General features: G+C 42.4%; 2 protein-coding genes across 2 annotated transcripts in view; both read right to left on the bottom strand.

The window, feature by feature from the left end:
* PDE1C (phosphodiesterase 1C) overlaps window positions 1-3,129 on the bottom strand; it is a 417,006-nt gene extending 413,877 nt beyond the window's left edge. Inside the window, exon 1 of the mRNA XM_037509936.2 lies at window positions 3,048-3,129. The gene's annotated coding sequence lies outside the window, so the exon portion shown is untranslated. The remainder of the gene's footprint in view (window positions 1-3,047) is intronic.
* The window catches only part of LSM5 (LSM5 homolog, U6 small nuclear RNA and mRNA degradation associated), an 88,145-nt gene continuing 72,917 nt past the window's right edge, over window positions 3,103-18,330 (bottom strand). The window contains exon 6 of the transcript XR_008550784.1: window positions 3,103-3,134. The gene's annotated coding sequence lies outside the window, so the exon portion shown is untranslated. The remainder of the gene's footprint in view (window positions 3,135-18,330) is intronic.

The raw sequence follows: 18,330 nt of genomic DNA on the forward strand, positions 1-18,330 counted from the left end.
GCTGGAAATAATAAGTGGGAAAAGATTAAAGCAAGGTGTTAGTTCAGTGATTAAATGGAAAGAAGGGAGAGGAAAGTCAATAGATCTTTCTAGTAGCTTTCTTCATTTGCAGCTCACATTTGTCCAGGTCCTCACTGAAGTCCAGCTACTGTGCCAGACTCTTTCACCCACACAACTGCCTTTACCCATCTTGACAATCCTCATTTCACATGTGAAGAAACTGAGGCCAGCCACAGCAAGGTGCACATGAGGTCTGGTGAGCACCAGTCTGACTCCCCTCAGGCCTCTACCCTCCAGGCTAGGCTGCTTCCCTTTGTCTTCTGAGAGGAAGAAAAGTTCCGCACACCCCCAGCTGGTGGCCATCCCACCCATTCTTACTTTTTTCCCAAGCTCTTCCCTTTAAATGAAGTCCAAAGACATAAGTAAGCAAGGAGGACACAGGTGCTAATTCAGCCCATGGGGGAGACTCTATTCCCTTTCTTGCCCCCACCTGGAACAGAACTATGCCCTAGGGTTTACTGTTCTTGGGCTTTCTGCCCAAGGGAGCAGGGAGCCCTTAGCCACCTCCCAACCCTCTCCCACACCTCTAGCCTCCCATGTATCTTAGATGGGCTTGGTTCACATCCACAACACTGGCATAGACCCCCCAACTCTGAGCAGCTTCAGCTTCCTGCTACAGACGGAAATGAGGAAACCCCAACCACCTTGAGCATGACTCACCCTGAAGCAGCTGCCCCTCAGGAACCTCAGACCTGCTTCCCTGGTGCCCAAATGGACCTTCCAAGCCTCTCAAAAGAGACTCTCCTGAGAAGGTGGCAGGGAGATCCAGCTGCCTCAAAGGAATGGTGGGGGGAGAAAGAAAGGGGAGAAATCCCCAAGAGTACCCAAAGGCCCAGCCTCCAAGCTCTACAGTAGCCATGTGTGGACTACAGAGGCTCCAGGCTCGGGACCTCGTCCCTGCCTCTGGCAGCCAACAGTCTAGATGGGCCGCCCAGGAGTGAACAGATGGTGACCTGAACCAGTGCCCGCACAGAGGGCTATAGAAGAAGTGGGGGTGGTCCAGAGTGAGGGGCATTAGTCCAGCCCACAACTTCCTGGAAGAAATAACATTTACACTAGTTCTTTTTTTTTTCTTTTTGAGATAAGAGTAATAAAAAGTATGAGCAAAAGTGATAGGGTTTTTTTTTAACATTACTAGTGTATTTTCCCCCTAACCATATTCACATCATTGTTATCCTACTCATTTTCATGTTAACCTGGTAAAACACCAGCATGAGAAGGAAAAGCTCCACACTGGACCTCCCAGGATCGAATACCAATACCGCTCTTATTGGCCGAATGGCCACTGCCTCAGTTTCCTCCTATAGCAATACTGCCTATGGCAGCTGTGAGGACTGAACGACTTAATACATAAGCCCTGCTTAGAGAGAGCAGTGTCTGGTACGGAACCACTCAAGAAATAGCAGCTGCTGCCATTATTGTCATTGTGGTTATGTTTTCACCATTGTGCGTTTCAGTGCACTTTTGCACAAGGTCTCATTGACAGAGTAACTGAAAGGGTGGGAGGTCACAGGTAAAAGGACAGGGTGAAAGGGGGGAACAGCCTGCCCTAACTAGTTAACTGTGGTTCCGGAAGCAGAACTTCTGACTGACCGTGTTATTTCCAGTGTTTCACAATACTTTATAAAGTTGTCTTAAAACCCTGAACTCTTAGGAGAAAGTTCCTTTAAAAGTCATATTGGGACCTCCCTGGTGGCGCAAGGGGTTATGCACCGCACTATGAGGCAATCTGCAGCCTCTGCAGCATGAGTTCGATCCCCAGGAGACTAGGGAGCAACCCACATGGCGCAGCAGACCTCTCCTGACTCGCCCGCTGCTCCCCTCAGCAGTGTATTTCAGTCAGCCTGCCTGTTCTGTTTCCCACTCAGTCTCTGGTGAATCCTCTCACCTACCACACCTCGGGCCTGTACCCCACCTCTTGTATGCATAAATAAATAAATCTTAAAAAAAATAAATGCCGCATTGACTTCAGTGTTACTTTTTAAGCGTGCAGGTGAGTACCCACACTCAGGCCAACCTATTTCACACTGGGGTTGCCCTGTGACACAAGGAGGAGAATGGCACTGGGAGATGACAACATTCCACATCTGGGGCTAACTTGAGGATACTGGGACTCCAAGCCAATTCTCCTTCTGTGACAAAATCCCTTCATAGTCCAAAAGGCTCACAAGGTCCTTCTGGCCAACATCTGCAACAGGACACAGCCACAGCACTATGAACCTCACTTTGAAAAACACTGGCTCTGTTCCCCACTACTGACCCCAGGAAGCAATCCCCAGAGCAGTGCTTACAGCCAGCACTGCTGCGGGAGTAACTGTGGGGTAGAGGGCAGGGCTCCACATCATGAGACTGTCACTCAACAGAAAGGTAACAAGAACCCAGAAAGGGGAATGCCAGTGACCCAGAAGAGTAAAAGCAATATGCAAGCAGAGAATTTTCCCATACATCTTCTCTTCTCATCAGGACATAGGACACCCCCTCACCCCCCACTTTCCTGGCTGAAGTGACCAGGGTTGAAAGGCAGTGAGTGCAGGAGTAAAGGCAAGAAATCCTGAAATGATTAGCTTTGAGGGCATCAAGATGGACCACATTCACCTGGCTATTTTCCCACAAGGAACAGCAGCAAGAATCCTGCAGCAAGTCCTGGAGGAATTTGGCCTGGCACCCAGCGCAGCGCCCAATTGGTCCTGGTACCTGCACCCAGTGCAGCATGGGAAACTTGTGAAAAAGGCCCCAGGTCCAGCACCCAAAGATTGGGCCTGAAGTTCAGGAGAGCTAGATTCAAATCCCAGCACCACGGCAGCTAAGTAAAAGCCTTAGTGCTGGGAGTCTTGGGTTTCCCATCATTTTAACTGATAGTGCCTATTCCCATCATTGCAACTGATAGTGCCTGTCACTCTGTCCTCGCTCAAGTCCTTGCCAAATCGGTGGAAGGGCAAGCCTCGGGAGGATTTTGAACAAAGTCAGTCTCAGGCAGTAGGGCTTACCTTGCTCACCGGCGCCCTCAGGTTTCTCCAAGGTTTCCTCTGGGCTGTGCCACCCCTCTGCAGCTGCTCTCCTCCTGGCTTCTGTCTCTATCAGCAGAGAAAAGAAACATGCCCTGTTAGGAACTAGAAGATAACCAGAGGAGGGCAGCCTGGGCCCTCTGTCATGTCTGCTTCAGTTGACAGGCAGAGTCTCTGTCCACCGTGCTCCTCCTGTGCTCCCTAAGCCCAGCACCCTCTTGGCTAGACAACTCCCCCATGCACCTCTACTCTTTAAACTTGGTGTTCCCCAAGGTTCTATCACAGCCCCTTTCTCACTTTACAAGTGAGGAAGCCCCATGGGTGCTGTTGACTACTGTCTCTGCAGCCAGCACATACAGAGACTGAGCTCTCTGCGCAGTGGGCAAGCCATCACTAAGGAGACCAGCTGAAAAAGCCAGGCCAACTTCCTCCAGAATCATCCCTGGAGTGATCCTGGACCTGACATACTCCTGCATTCTGAGACCACTAGTTCAGAGGGGAAGGAATGGAAAAGTAGACCAAACTCTGCCACGGAATGCCATTTGCCACAATGCTGTGAGCAGTTAATAATGACTCCTATTTTTCAAGTGGAAAAACAAACTCAGAGAGGTAAAGTAATACGCCCAAGGTCACAGAGCTGGTAAGTGGCAGAGTGAGGATTTGAATACAGATCTTTAGCAGGAGTGCACTCTTCCTCACCATGAATACTCTGATTTTGATTCCAAAATGAGAATACTGGGCCTCCTCAGTGGCACAGCAGGTTGAGCACAGCGCTGTGAAGCTGTCTGCAACCTCTGCAGTGCAGGTTCGATTCCCTGCCAGCCAAGGAGATTCCCACACGGCGTGGCAGGCCTCTCCTGCCACGCCCACTGCTTCCCTCAGCAGTGCTTTAGGTCCATCTGCTGTTCTACTCCCCACTCTGTCTCTGGTGAATCCTTTCACCCTCCCGCGCCTCTGGCCTATACCCCAGCTATTGTATAAATAAAAAATAAATCTTTTTAAAAAAGTGAGAATACTCCTACAGGAATTTTTCTTAAGATTGTGTTTAATTATATCTATTTTATGTTAACTGAAAATATTTTCTCTCAGTTTATATAGCTTTTATGCCTCCTGAGCATTAATAAATAAAACTCAATTACATACTTCATTATCCCAAAGCCCAGAATGAATGGGGTGGATGAAAGCTCTCCCAGAATGCAAGACTTTGCTGATGACAACCCAGCCAGACTGGGGACAAGATAGTCAAGGTGATATTAGGCCAATGCAATGAGTGTTAATTGGCCAACCAACTGTTCTTCAACCTACTAACTGACAGATGATTGACTCATCAAACCTTTATTTGGAGTAACATATTGTAAAGTTTACAAAGATTTGGATTTCAGTCAAACCACCCAATGGATACTATATTTCTAGAATGACATCTGTTTGTGTATTTTGAATTTCAAGTATCATGTTTGTCACAAATAGCAAATTTTTTATAAGAATAGAATGGGCTTTTCTCATCCAGTGCATTTCATCCCTTTTTTCTACTCTTTTTGGCTGGTGGATTTGCTTTCTGGGTGAAAAAGAAAAAAGGTGGAGTTGAAATAACAAGCATGGGATTATGAACATTGTCATATTCGTATCCACATGGCCCACAGGGGCACACAGGCATTCATACTCCTGCACACATTCACCCACACACATTTATTTCATGAGAATAAAAGTTTCACTTGAGTGTTAATTTTCATCTACTGATGTCAATTACATGGACCGAGTCCTGATTCAAACTTAGATCTAACTTGCCCCAGTAGCCATGAATTTGGGAGCAGGGAAAGGTTTACAGATAAACTTCACAATCCTACAGCAGTCCCCAGCTCTCCTTCTGATCTGCTATTATCAGCCAAAGAAGAATTGCTCAAAAAAAAAGGAATAAAACCTTGGAGAGAATCATGGCAACTTCAGTCACTATGACAGGTACTAAACACACACACACACACACACACACACACACACACACACACACACACACACACACTAATACCCTCCCTCCCTTCTTTTGAAGAAACAGCCTCTGCTGCAGCACAGTCATGGGGCAAAGCCATGCAATATCAGCCTGGTTCTGATGTGCCAGAAGTCAGCACAGGTTCGCTTCAAAAGGAAGAATAATTCACATAAGCATATGAGAGAGGAAAGAATGGAGGAGGGCAACCTTTAGTCAAATTACTTTGGGAGGACTGTGGAAATGTCACCATATTATGTTAATTTCTCCAGCATGCATAAAATAGGTGCCCCAGATTTGTGGATCATCTGTGACTTCTTCCAGCTTTCTCTCCAAGGCATCATTCAATAGTTCAAATCTATTGTATTTCTAAAGCGAGACACTAGTAACACATCAGCAGACAATGGAGACAAGAGAAATGGAAGAGACAGGAGTGAGACGCTATCCTAGGCATTTCTGACAGCTTAGCAGTGGACACTAGACCTAATTCCAAATTTCTCATAGCTCTATTGCTCTATAAATCGATGGATAGGGTTGTGTCAGAATAACTTTCATCTGTCACAGAAGGCTGTGCTGTCAAACCAGCTGCTAGCTAGAAATAGCTAACAACAACAAAAAAGCCCCAATTTGTGTTCACAGATTTCCTTTGTCAATTTCCACGGTATAAATACTCCCACCATTACAGACTTTGAGCAACCAGACATCTTTAAACTCCATTGGGGCGAGAGACAATGTGTATATTTGTGTGTCGTGAGCCGGGTTGAGCTGGTCTTAGCACCACTGTATGAAGTTCTTATAGTGAGTGTCAGAAACTGGGAGAGCCAAGGGCTGGCTGGGTGGGAAATACCAGCCGTGAGGATATGAGGTCTAGGGCACTTGGAAAATGAGTGCTTAAGCTCTAGAAGACTGTAGCAATCAGGGTGGTTCTCAAACGGTAAAGCCTTAAAAGTAAACTGGGGGCAAGTAGGACTATAAACCATGGAACCCAGCCAGAGAGTCAGGAGGAAAAAGCACCAGAAAAGAGCCCCAAGGTGACCACGTGCTGACCTCTGCTCCAACCCTCTCCACAACCAACAGTAGCTGTCCTGTCACACCTCCCACCCGCTGTGCACTCCTGCAGGCATCTAGCAGAGAGAAGGTTGGCAAACTCACCCAGAGAGCCAAATCTGGCCCACCACCTGCTTTCACAGGGTATTCGAGCTAAGACATATTGAAATGACTAAAGGGGGGGGGGGAAATCAATGGAAAATAATGTTGCTTTGTGTTGTATATAAATTATATGAAATTCAAATCTGTGTCCATAAACAAAGTTTTATTGCAACACAACCATGCTCATTCATTAACGTATTGCCTGTAGCTGCTTTCCAACTACCATGTGGCCCCCACAGCCTCTAAAAAATATTTTAATCACAACTACACAGAGAGCTCAGTGTTTTGACCCAAGTTTGGCTTAACCATGATCCCCTTGACCGCTACTTGATTGTGGGTGGCACAAACTCCACGGCACCTGCAGCCCTGCAACATCCTATAAGGAGCAGCTGACATCAACTCCCAGAGCAGTTTCTCTGCCACTTGCAAGCGGACCCCTCTCCCCCCTCAAGGCCCTGTAATATTACCTTCTCAACAAACTCACCCAGTTTAAAACCACAGTCTCCCCTCCTCCCCAACTAGGACTCTGGGTTTTCCTTACCCCATCCTAGTATTTTCCCTAGATTCATTCCATTTTTATTACTTCTTAGAGCTTGGACACAAAGCTAGTGGGTAGAATGGTAGCAGGGGAATCAATGATTCCCACCATTTATTCACACAGTCATTTCTTCCAACAAATATTTATTGTGAGCCTACAATTGCTAGCCACTATTCTGGGTGCTTGGGACAACTTGGTGACCAGCCAGGGGCAAAGTCTCTACCTCTTGGAGCTTACATAACAAATAAGTAAATTACATAATTTCTTAGAAGGAAATTACTTTTGTAATAGTTCATTCCTTCTCCTTGCTGTATTGCATTCCTTTGACTAAATACGTCACAATTTATTTATCCATTCTATTGTTAATGAATATTTCGATTATCTCCAGCCCGAGACTGTTAAGAACAGGCTGTTATGAACATTTTCTGTCACATCTCTTGGTGCATGTATGTCAGCATTTCTGATCAGCATGTTCTCAGTGTTCCTAAGTGATGTTACATTCAGCTTTAGTTGATACTGACAGGAAGTTTCCCAAAATGGTGATATCATTTTACATGCTCATTGCAATGTAGTACAGTCCCACTGTGACGTCCTTGACAATACTTAACACTGAGCTTTTTTTCATTCTAGCCATTCTAGTGGTGTGTAGTGCTATTTCATTGAGGGTCTAGTTAAACTGCCTTTTAATTAGTCTCCCTGCTTCCATTTTTGCCTCCTTCCATTCTCTAAATCACTCTCCAAATAAAAACCAGAGAAACCTTTTTCAAATACAATCCATGAATACCATTCCCCTTCTTAAAACTTTCCAAGGGCTCCCAACTCGGAATGGACCCAGATCTGGAGCCCGCGTGACCTGGCTTCTACCTACAAGTCCAATCTCACAGGCATCTTCACCATCATCCGACCACACAAGTCTCCTTTCTCTCTCTTGAACAAGCCCAGCTTTCCCCCAAATCAGGATCTCTGCATATGTTGTTCTCTTCCTGGAATATAAGCCCCTCCCATATTCCACCCCAACCTCTCACCTACCAAACTGTTAATCCTCCAGATCTCAACTTCCAAGTCACTGCCGCAGACAAGAACCCTTACCTGACTTCTCAAGAGTTTATTTCCTCTCCAGCAACTACAATCTACATAGGTCTGATTTCTTTATTAACTTATTCACATTCTATCTTCTCCACTAGCATAGGAGGTCCTGGAAGGCAAGGGCATGACTATTCAGTTGTTATTGTACCTGGCACATAATAAGAGCTTAACAAATTTTATTAGCTGAGTGATTTAATAAATAGTCTTTCTCTCTGGGGGGATCTAAGCCAAACAATGCTTTCTCATTTAGGAAAATAGATAAAGCAAAATGTTTTGAGATGTTCAGAAGAGAAGCATTATTTATTAATCTTAGCTATTGATTACTGAGCACCTACTATGTGTAACAGAAACCGCATCAGTGCTCCCTCTCCATGTCTATGAGCTTGTCATCCAATGTGGATGCACTTGCAATGCCTTGCTGCTGCTGCTTTTGACCTCCTTATATAGGTTCACACTGACATTAGAGGGGCAGCAGCACTTAAAGCAATTTACCCAGTATTTTAAGTCAGAAAGTTTGGGGGTCCTCATAATAATGCTAGTAAATTAGCACTGAGGAAATATGGGATACTAATTAAAGGAAAATAATAGCCAGCCATAATTATATTGCCCAGAAAAAAATCAGTAAATCTCCTTTGAATCTTTGCTCTTTCCTTTTCCCTTTATTGTCTGTTTTGTTCAAAAACCTCAGGAGAGGAACTGCCTGAAACAACTCTCAGGCATTTGGGAGTTTCTTATTTATTATTCAGGCCTGTGTTGACCTCTATGGTCATAATAGACAGGAGTGAATAGGGAATGAATTGAAAATAGATTCTGTAAAGCTTCTGGCTTGGGGCCTGTTTGCCACTCACTCGCTCAAAGCACCTTGCACCTGTTACCTTTTTCTCCCCAGCAGGAATGGCAAGGAGCCTGGCAGCACTACAACAATTCATCAAATACTGTCCTGAAATCAGAAGTAAATAGAAGATGGCCCACAACTACAAAATAGACTCAGAAACTGTATTTGGCAATGTGTCCCAGAAGATCAATGACTCTGGAAGCAGAGATGTACGGAATCTCTACTCCATGCTAGGTAGATGCTAGAACCTCCCTTATTTAATCCTCACAATGGCCCTGGAAGTGGGTATTTCCTCTATCTGTAGATGAAGACTCAGTGAGATAAGTGAACTGTACACTTAGTAAGTGGTTGCCTCAAGCTTGAACCCAGATCTCTTCAGTTCCATGATCCTCTTCAACGGTACTGATAAATTTCACCTTGACCGCAAACAGCAGGAATAAAAGGAGCAAGAAACAAAGGAGGATTTCCTGTGCAAGATTTAAAATTGCCTGTGAACCCACAGCTCTGAGTCCAGACTATCAAAAGGGGACTGGGGAAAACGTCAAATTAATTGAAATCATCACAGGGTTAGATTACTACTTAATAGACTAGCTAAACACTGGGGACGTGGCCTCAATACAGCCAGAATTTCAAACTACACTTGTCCCTTTCTGGGAATGCATGTGGATATCTAACTCCCTGCCACTACATTTGATGAGTTTTCATCCATACTAACAATTCATACTAGGGTAGGAGCTCGCCATTGAGAGATGGGTGAGGCCCTTCTGGAGGCCCCGGCCACATTTTATTCCACTCTGGACCTCAGTTCCAGAGGGAGGTCAGATGCAGGGCATGGGAGCAGAATCGACCACCAAGTATATTTTGTCCCCAGATCAGAAGTGCACTGGGTTCCCTAGAAATGCTATGGGTGGGAGGGAATTTTAGGCCAAAGAGCCAGGAATTGCATCTGCTAAATGAGGGGAGTTATCCAACTAAAACAATTAAGCAAGGACATTGGTGCCTTGGGAAGATTTTCTAGTTGTCAGTCTTGCCAAAACCCTGGGTTCCCTTCAGCTTACACACATGTGCCTCCTCTTTGAACACTGAAAATAGGTATTGTGCTGTCCTTTCAAACACAAAATGGGGGGCCTCCAGGGTAGGGAGAGCTCCCTCCCAAAAAGTATCCAGAAGAGACTGGACAGCCACTTGAGTGAGACAGTGTGCACTTCATTCAGATTTGACATAAGGTGTTAATTCAATCACTCAATGTCAAGTTCAACAACTATTTATTGTGCTGCACTGGTATATAAAGTACGCCAGTTCTTTGTGGAACTGACAGAGAGTGGCAAAGACAGATATGGAAACAAAGCAGGATGAAACATGTAATTACGGACTGGCTAAGTGTTATGAAGGAAAGGATGGGGAATATGAGGAATAATAACAGGAAAATAAAAAGCTTTAAGTAGAGGGGCAAATTTATGTCATAAAACAGTTCACACAGCAGTAGGAGGCCCATTTGGACACCATCTCATTGTCTGAGGGGAAAGAGGATGTAGTGTGAACCATAGTGGTAGGAGTGTGACCGTGTGAACCAAATGGATGTGTATTTTGGATATAAGAGCTACAGGACTTGGTAGGACTGAGAGGTGAAAAGATAACTAACTCCCCAGTCTGGAACTGAACATCATCATCTGAAATTTTGAGTTTAAATACTATATAAATTCCAAAACTATAGAACTTCAAAATCCAGATTAACAATCCATCCACTCCTAAAGCATAGAGACATTGGGGATACTACAGGCATTGTTACCTAAAATGTTTTTTCCATGATAAGGCTGAAAGGAGAAGAAAGTGAGGTTTTATTCTGACACCCCAACCTTCTTCTTTCCCCTTCCCCCTCTATACCATGCCTCTCAGGGTCCCAGGACTCTCAAATGCCTCCAGTCACCACCTTATCTGGGTGTATACATATGTGTGATATATAAATAAATATATATATGTGTGTGTGTATGTGTACATAGTGTGTTTACAAACACACACACACACACACGTCCTACAATCAATTAAACAAAACTAAACTAAAGTACCCAAAAGAAAATGGGTGAAAGATCTAATCAGGCATTTCCCAGACAGGGATATGCATTGTCGATACACACGAAAAGGTACGTAACTTCATTAGTTCTTAGAGAAATACAAAATAAAACCATATTCAGGAAAAAGACAAAACTTGCAAGCTGACCAAAGATCTAAGGTTTACAGCAGGGGTGGGGAGAAAAAAGGAGAGGAGTCAGAAGGGGGGTATGGGGGAAGAGCATAAGGGACTGTTCTCTCATGGTGCCACGGTGGTGGGAGAACTACAGGGACTATACCCGAGGGGAGAAATCAAATACTATACAAAAATGAACAATGATGTAAGGAAATAAATAAATAAATTTAATAAAAAGATGCATAAACAAAACCATAATGAGCTACCACTATCTACCCACTAGATGGCTAATGTGAAAAAGACTAACAATACCAAACGTTTGGAAAGATGCTAATAATATCAAGTGTTGGTAGGACAAACCTCTCCTACATTATTTATGGAAATTGAAATTGGTACAACTTCTTTTTTTTTTAAAGAGTAACTTTTTTTTTAAAGATTTATTTATTTATACAAGCACTGGGTACAGTCAGAAGAGAGGGAGGGTGAGAGAATTCACCAGAGCCAGAGCGGGGAACAGAACAGGCAGACTGACGAAATACACTGCTGAGGGGAGCAGCGGGCGGCAGGAGAGATCTGCGTGCCATGTGGGACCCTCCTCCAGTGGCCGGGAAGCAGCCGGGGATCAAACCGGCACTGCAGAGGTTGCGGGCAGCTTTGTAAACCAGCGCTCAACCGCTGCGCCACCAGGGAGGCCCTGGTACAACTTCTTTGAGGAACAAAAAGGTTTGGTAATATCTACTACAGTTGAACATATATGGCACAGCAATCCACTTCGGCGCATCCATCCAACCAAAATATGTCCCAAGAAATGTATGAGAATGGATGAAAACTCGGAAAAACTCAAGAAATGTTCATCCACAAGAAAAATGGATAAAATAAATCGTGACATATTCATACAAAGGAACGCTGTAGAGAGAAATAGAGAAGAAACAAATGTTTCATGTACAACATGGATGATCTCACCAACACAATGCTAAAAAATGAAACCAAATGTGAAATAGTGTATTTCCTACAACTCAAATTACATAAAGTTCAAAAACAGGCAAAATCAATCAATGATAATAAGGCCAAAACAATGGAGACATTTGAGGAGGGGAACAATGGTGACTGACATCAAGTATCAGAAGGTTTCTCAGATGCTGGTGATGTTCTTTTTCTTAATCAGCTGCTGGCCACACAAGTGAGCCCATTTCATAAAAATCATTAGCCTATGTCTTATGATTTACCTATATCTACATATTAATGTTAGATGCTAATAAAAAAATGGATTCCATAAACATCTAGAAAGAATATTTGCCTGTCAGAGCCAAAAGCAATAAGCTGCAGTAAACAACAAAAATCACAATCAAGGCAAGCCAAGGTCATGGCCATCAGTGCCAAGCATCAAGTTGAAAGAATGAGGATGAAGATAAATAAATAGCAAAATCATTGTGTTTATTTTCAAATATTAATTTTTCAAGTATTTGGCCTTGGTGTACTGTTACAACATCATTTGATTGCCAACTCTTGTTTTGACTGTAGGATTTGGCTGTATTTTGCAGGCTCACAAAGGGATTAGGGTATCCCTTTCACGGTAGCCTTTTATACATGTTGTATGTACACACCCAGATACCCACAAGGCTATGTACTGTACATAATAAAAGTCTGTGACTACAAAACAAGAACGATTCCCATCACCACCCACCAAACTAGTTTGATTATTTTATCATCACACCATCCACCAGGGAAGTCTAGAAACTATTTGAGGTCCTGCTCTGGTCATCAAAATATTGGGCTGTATCATGGGGAAAAAATACCTGCTTTGAAGCTCACCACTTAGCATCTATGTGCCACTGACAAGTGATTCTCTGACTCATTTCTACTCACATAACATGGAAGAAATACTACCTAAACTGCCAGAGTAGAATGAGAATAAACCGGAATATTAAAACAATAGTTTACAGGGAAGTGTCCGGCATGTACTAAACCTTTAACAAATGCTAGACATTTGCAATAATCTAGCATATTTCTTTATCTTGTGATTTAACCCGTTTTAAAGTAAACACATTAACATTCTCAATTTCCTTCATAATTTAATGAGGACAAAAGGTCAAGTCTTTTGAACTTGTTTCATAGACTGGGCATTTTCAGAAAAATGTTTAAAAATATCCCAAGTCCTGTTCTTTCAGGGGGAGAAAAGCAAACAAATAAAAGGAGGAAGGGCATTGGGATCTTAAATTTTAATTCATAGAACAGATATCATTTCAGGTATGTACACTGAAAGTAAAAATAAACTTAATAAATCAATGAAAAAGAAGTCCCCCCAAAGTTATAAAAATAAATGCATTTACAGTATTTAATTTTATATTTTAATCAAATTTCTTTCAGTGACAATATGCAATTACTGAGAAAGAATAACTTCAATTGCAATTATTTTTTAAAAATCCTTAATTTTTTTAGTAACTGGATATTGTAATATGTCCTTTAAAAAAATTTTTCCTAAACTAAATTTGTTCAACATAATTCCACTAATATTTTCTACATTTCTGTTTAGAAAATGCATTTATTTTATGAGAATATTTGGATATTAATTAGATAAAGCACGGTATATTTATATAATGGATATTAACACATGCACTTAAAGCCATATTTTCAGAGTATTTGATGAATAGGGAAAATGTTCAAAATGAATTATTTTGAAATGGAAAAAAACAGGCTGTGCAATAGAACATGTACAATGTAATTTCATTTTGTAAAACATGTATGTTTGCATAAGTATAGAATAAAATTTTGGAAATACAGCTATTCAAATGTTAATAATAGTCATCTTTAAATGATAGGATTGGGGAAGATACATGTTTCTTTAAATGTTTGTCTTTCAAATTTTATACCACAGATATCTATTACTTTTATAATGAGATAAGCAAATATTACTTTAAAAATGATTTGCAGTTAAATTTTTTCAATGTTTTTTAGTTGAAATCTAAGCATAGATCTGTAAAATTATTTCCTTCCTTTATAACTTCTCTCTCCTTTGTAACTTCCTACATTTTGGCCATTCATGTGAAATATTAATGAACATTATCATGTAATAAAAGGAAAAATAAGCATCTGTTTGCAAATGATTACCAGGGTGTATTCAACAGCACTTTCTCAAGTAGATTAAAGGACTGACAAGTACAAATCCCTCAGTGAACAGTGAGCTCAAGTATACAGTCTGGCTTCTGCCTGGGTGTGGGGCTCTGGACAAGATGTCCAACAGCTCACAGCTCTGTTCTCCAAAGGGGATTTCATCTCCACTCCAGGCACAGGAGACCTTGTGAGGCTAAGAAGGTGGCCAAGAGATCTTGGCAAGGCTAATGGTGTTGATCAGAGGTCTGTACTGATTTGCTAGGTTGACCATAATAAAGTACCACATAGGTGGCATAAACAACCAAAATTTATTTTCTCACAGATTCAGATATCCAAGATAAAGGTGTCAGCATGTTGGTTTATTCTGAGGTTGTCTTTTCCCTGTGTCTTTACATGGTCTTCCCTCTGTGTCCTAAATCTCCTTTTCTTATAAGATTGAGGCCCACCTACGTAAACCTCATTTGCTTAGTTACTTCCTTAAAGACCCTATTTCAAATACAGTCACATTCTGAGGTACTAGGGTTACAGTTTCAACATATGAATGCTGGAGAACACAACTCAGCCCCTAATGAATTTTTGTCAAAGAAATGAACATAGTCAGTGGAAGGAACGGGTATGACAAAAGCAGGAAAGTCCACTTAAAGACATTGTATGGGATTACTTACAAATTTCTCGAAATGTAGGTGGATTTCCAATTTTTTCACATCCCTTTGCAGCAGGGCACTGCTTACTGAAGTTACCTTCAGTGTGGGGATATTTTGTGTATTATCCTTGTGTATTATCCATTCAAGCTGCAGGCGCAGAGTTCGGTTTTAGCAGCACCCCTACTTGTATCCACTCAAGAGAGATTGTTTATGCACGTATTTGAATATTTCGCCACAATTGCCCTTATTATGTCAAATAAATGTGTAGAAAATGAAAAAGGACAAGCTGGAACTAGTAATTAGAAGCATAAGTCTCATATCTTTACTAGAATTGAAGCCAAAATGGGAATTATCATGTGGGCTTGAATCAGGGACTCTCTCAACTGGAAGTCACTGAATTTAAGCTGATGTATGTACATCTGTACAGGGAGAGAAAAAAGCTAAAGTATATAGACTAAGTTTCGAAACAAGATGCTCAAAGATTGGGCCTAAAAGACAATGTAACTTGGGACCTGAAGATGTGTGCCAGAGCTCAGAAAATGAGTTTCCCTAGCAGCATCCAAAACATCTTGTACAGCCTTCAGGCATTTGACATTGTGTACCTTTTCAGGAACTGCTTATAGGAAATTTTCTTAGAACAGAAGAGAATTCTCTACAGGAAGGTGCCTAATAAAGTTCTTTGCTCACTGTGTTTCAATAAATTATAATAAACAAACAACTCCAGTGAGCATAATTTAATAAATCCATAGCCACATCACTGAAGCTTACTTTCTGTACAAGTCCTGAGTTATATTATACCTCTCCTTCCCCATCCCCTGACATTCACAGTCCATGGATTCAGTTTTCAAATTTCTTTAATATATCTCTTCCTTTCTACCCCTTCTTTCCTTGTTCAGACATTTATCATCTCTGGCTTAAAGAGATTTTTTAGTGGCTTCCTTGCCTGTGGTGTCCTCACCAACAAATCTCCTATAGATCACAGTCAGATTAATTAATTTGGTCAATCAACAAGTATTTACTGAGTATCTACTACTACTGTGTGCTAGATACCATTCTGGGTACTGGGGATTCAACCTTCTTCCTTTTTAAAAGAATGGTTAGGGCCTCCCCTGGTGGCACAGACAGTTGAGCGCCACGCTGTGAAGCTGTCCTCAGCCTCTGCAGCGCTGGTTCAATCCCAGCCAGCAGGCGAGGGTCCCACATGGCACAGCAGACCTCTCCTGCCTTGCCTCCTCTCCCCTCAGCAGTGTACTTGGTCAGTCTGCCTGTTCTGTTCCCCACTCTGTCTCTGGTGAATCCTCTCACCCTCCCCCGCATCTGGCCTATAGCCCGGTTCTTGTGTAAATGAATAAATAAATCTTTTTAAATAAATAAATAAATAAATAAATAAATAAATAAATAAAAGGGTATTTAAAGAATGATAGTCAGTGTTAGAGAAGCAGGAATTGAGGAAAAACACCTGTATGCCTGGGCACAAGAGCCAAAGTAAGCGTGGTGGCTAAAGCAGTTTAAACCTGAGTTTAAATTTAAACCTGAGTTTAAACTAAAGCAGTTTAAACCTGAGTTTAAATTTCATCCCTCCCACTCACACAACTCAACACAACTCACACAACTCAAGTTGTGTGACCTTGAGCAAATGAGGCCTCTTTGTGCCTCAGTTCCCCTTCTGTAAAGTGAGATTGTAGTAGCACCCCACAGAGTGGTTGTATGGCTTAAATGAGTTGATAAATAGGAAGCACTTGGACTAGTAAGAACCACAAATACACTAGTTATTACTATCACACAGAAATGGTCCACCAACGTTATTATTTTGTGTCTTTTTATATTTAAGCCAAAATTAGCATTGAAGTAATTTTATTAAGCCCTGTAACATCACTAGCAAAGGGAAATGCTAAATTTTACACAAGATAATTTGGCAAGGTATTTCTCATTTAAAAGTGCTGTTAGGAGGGCCTCCCCTCCCCGGTGGCGCAGTGGTTGAGCGCTGGGTTGCAAAGCTACCCGCAGCCTCTGCACCACTGGTTCGATCCCCGGCTGCTCCCTGGCCACCGGAGGTGGGTCCCACATGGCGCGCAGACCGCTCCTGCCGCCCGCTGCTAATTTGGTCCTTCTGCCTGCTCTGCTCTCCTCTCTGGCTCTGGTGAATTCTCTCACCCTCCCGCCCTTCTGACTGTACCCAGTGCTTGAATGAATGAATGAATGAATAAATAAATAAATATTGACTGAAGAAAAATTGAAAGCTGAACCAGTATCTAAAAAAAAAGGGAGGGCCTCCCTGGTGGCGCAGTGGTTGAGCGCTGGGTTGCGAAGCTGCCCGCGGCCTCTGCGGCGCCGGTTCGATCCCGGGCTGCTCCCCGACCACCGGAGGAGGGTCCCACATGGCGCGCAGACCTCGCCTGCCGCCCGCTGCTCCCCTCAGCAGTGTACTTCGGTCCTTCTGCCTGCTCTGCTCCCCGCTCTGGCTCTGGTGAATTCTCTCACCCTCCCGCGCTTCTGACTATACCCAGTGCATGTATAAACAAAACAAACAAACAAACAAATAAATAAATAAAACATGCCTCTATAAAAAAATAAAATAAAATAAAATAAATTTTAAAAAAGGGGAAAAAAGTGCTGTTAGGAAATGTCCAGCATGTTGCCAGTCGCGAGTCCACTGCTTAAATGTGCCACCAGATGGCGCCAACAGTGGGTTGCTGACAAAGGCGTGCAAAGGTGAACACTAGGGGGGAAAAAAAGTCTACACCACAATTACTTCAAATCTACTCTAGTCCAACTGAGGCTGGATTTTTACTTTACACTTAAAGGTTCAATTTAAGCCATGTAGGCCTTTCTGACTTGAAGACTTTCTAGATCAAATGTTTGATAATATTTGAGTTTTAAGCCACATACCCCATCCACACCAGTTCCTAAGAATTAAGACACCATCCGACTTGTAGAACTCGCTGCAAATCTCTTTCACATCCTCGTACATGGTAGATTGTGGGCTGGGCTCTCGAACTTTCAAAGGTGAGCTCAACCCATTCCTTCAGGAGCATGGTGTGTTCGTGCAACCTCTCTCGCCTGGGGAGACGCTCTGTATTACCGTCCAGATTACTCCATGTTGCTCAGGGGTTCTGTAAAAATACCTTTGCATGTACATCCTGCTTCTCTCTAATAATTGCATTTTCATGCAAGTCACTTCTCAAATCTGTTTTCTCCCAAGTTCGTAGTTCCTCATTTATAGCCTTTTTGTAATAAATTATTCCTTGTCATTTCCCACAGTTTCTATTTATAATTAATCCATTTAAAACCAATTTCAAAGAAAATAGAGGTATTTTCTACTTAAATTTTATTCATTGGTACATAGGCCCATATTTTCATCTTTTTGGCAGCTCTGTAATAACATTTTAGATCCATTTTGTTAGTTTTTATTATCTGCACAGTACCTTTTGCCATTTTTAAAAGTTAACATTATTCAATGACACACTGAATTCCTGTACCATTCAAGAAATTGGAGGAAACTCTATTGTACACCTGAATAGCATAGAAATTTCAATAGAAGAGTCCACAAAAAATTATTCTATGTTCAAGCTCACTGTCTGAGCTGCTCCTGCTGCTGCTCTCTTCCTTGATCACCCCACTGACCCCCCACACCAGCCTTCAACAAGCCCTTCCACACAGCATTCATTGGGCCTCTTCCTTTTTTGCTCTTTCCCCAGATTTCACTTCCCCACCTCAAATATCACATTTAAGTGAG

The sequence above is a fragment of the Talpa occidentalis genome, unplaced genomic scaffold (genome assembly GCF_014898055.3).
Source record: "Talpa occidentalis isolate TD23 unplaced genomic scaffold, MPIMG_talOcc4v2.1, whole genome shotgun sequence".
NCBI classification, from domain to species: domain Eukaryota; kingdom Metazoa; phylum Chordata; class Mammalia; order Eulipotyphla; family Talpidae; genus Talpa; species Talpa occidentalis.